Below are 1,247 nucleotides of genomic sequence, written 5' to 3' on the forward strand. Positions count from 1 at the left end.
CTTCCAGTAGGGAAAAACAGCTGTGTGTTTAAACTTCTATATAATCTAGTTCATCTTGCCAGTCTACATAACTGGTTACAGGTCCACTGTTTTCCCTTTCCCTCAGAGCAGTCACAAGGCACAAGTTCAGAATCAGTTGCTCCTTGTTCTGATAGATCACAATCTTTAATTGTTGTATTGTTTGAGACACGGCTAAAAGTTCCTCTCTATTTCTCAGAAGTTCTCCACTTAAAACTGTTGATCTATAATCTGTTATCTACCTATCAATCTATCTATCTATCTATCTATCTATCTATCTATCTATCTATCTATCATCTACCTATCTATCATCTGTCATGTACTTATCTATCTATCATTTTCATTATCAATCTACCATCTATCATTTATCTATCAGTCATTATCGTTTTGTTCTTATATCTATTATTTGGTCTCAGGCCTGCTCAGTCTCAGATATGGCTGAAGCTCTCAAAGGAAATGCAATCATGTTTGGTGTAGCCATCAAAGTATCTCCAAAAGCTCTACTGGTTCCTCAGAAAGCTGGCAGAGCCCTCCACGCATCAAGTCTGCATTTTTAAAGTTGCCCAGAATCACTGAGATAAAGTCAGCTCACCTCTCCATGACTACATCTTTCTGAGTTCTAAACCAATCTAGTTCTGGTTTCCTTAATAATTACTCACTATTATAAACATATAAAGTCTATATCTTTTTTTTTCTTGTTACTTTTGAAAAATGCTGTTTTAGTAAAAAGCTACTCCCTGCACCAACAAGTAAGAGTGCTCTATTATTTTATAAGTACTTTTACCTGTCTTCTAATTATTTATTTTGAAACATTTTAAAGTAACAGAAGAGATTCAAGGATAATACAAATTTGCAAGAATAGTTAACTATCGTTTTTGTGTCAATTTGCATAAAAGTACCTCTATTATAGTTCAACATGTGTTCATATCTGTGATACAATTTTCAAGAAATTATCTATGTGCAGGTTAATGTTACGTTAACACAGCCATAGATGATATTGAGTCAAGCTGAGGTTCTCTTTTAGCATATAGATCTTTTTGCTGCATCTTTCACATCCTTATTCCTGAGGCTGTAAATCAGTGGGTTGAGCATGGGGATCACCAATGTATAAAACACAGCAGAGACCTTCTCCTGTTCCAGAGAATACCGAGAGTTTGGCTGGATGTAACTAAAGGTTCCAGACCCATAGAATAAGGTCACAGCAGTCAGGTGGGAAGCACAAGTGGAGA

The 1,247-nt window shown here is 35.8% G+C and overlaps 1 pseudogene; it reads right to left on the reverse strand.

The window, feature by feature from the left end:
- Positions 1-1,038: 1,038 nt before the first annotated feature.
- The window catches only part of LOC111733635, a 9,415-nt pseudogene continuing 9,206 nt past the window's right edge, over positions 1,039-1,247 (reverse strand).

Source organism: Pteropus vampyrus, unplaced genomic scaffold (genome assembly GCF_000151845.1).
Source record: "Pteropus vampyrus isolate Shadow unplaced genomic scaffold, Pvam_2.0 Scaffold595, whole genome shotgun sequence".
Taxonomy (NCBI): domain Eukaryota; kingdom Metazoa; phylum Chordata; class Mammalia; order Chiroptera; family Pteropodidae; genus Pteropus; species Pteropus vampyrus.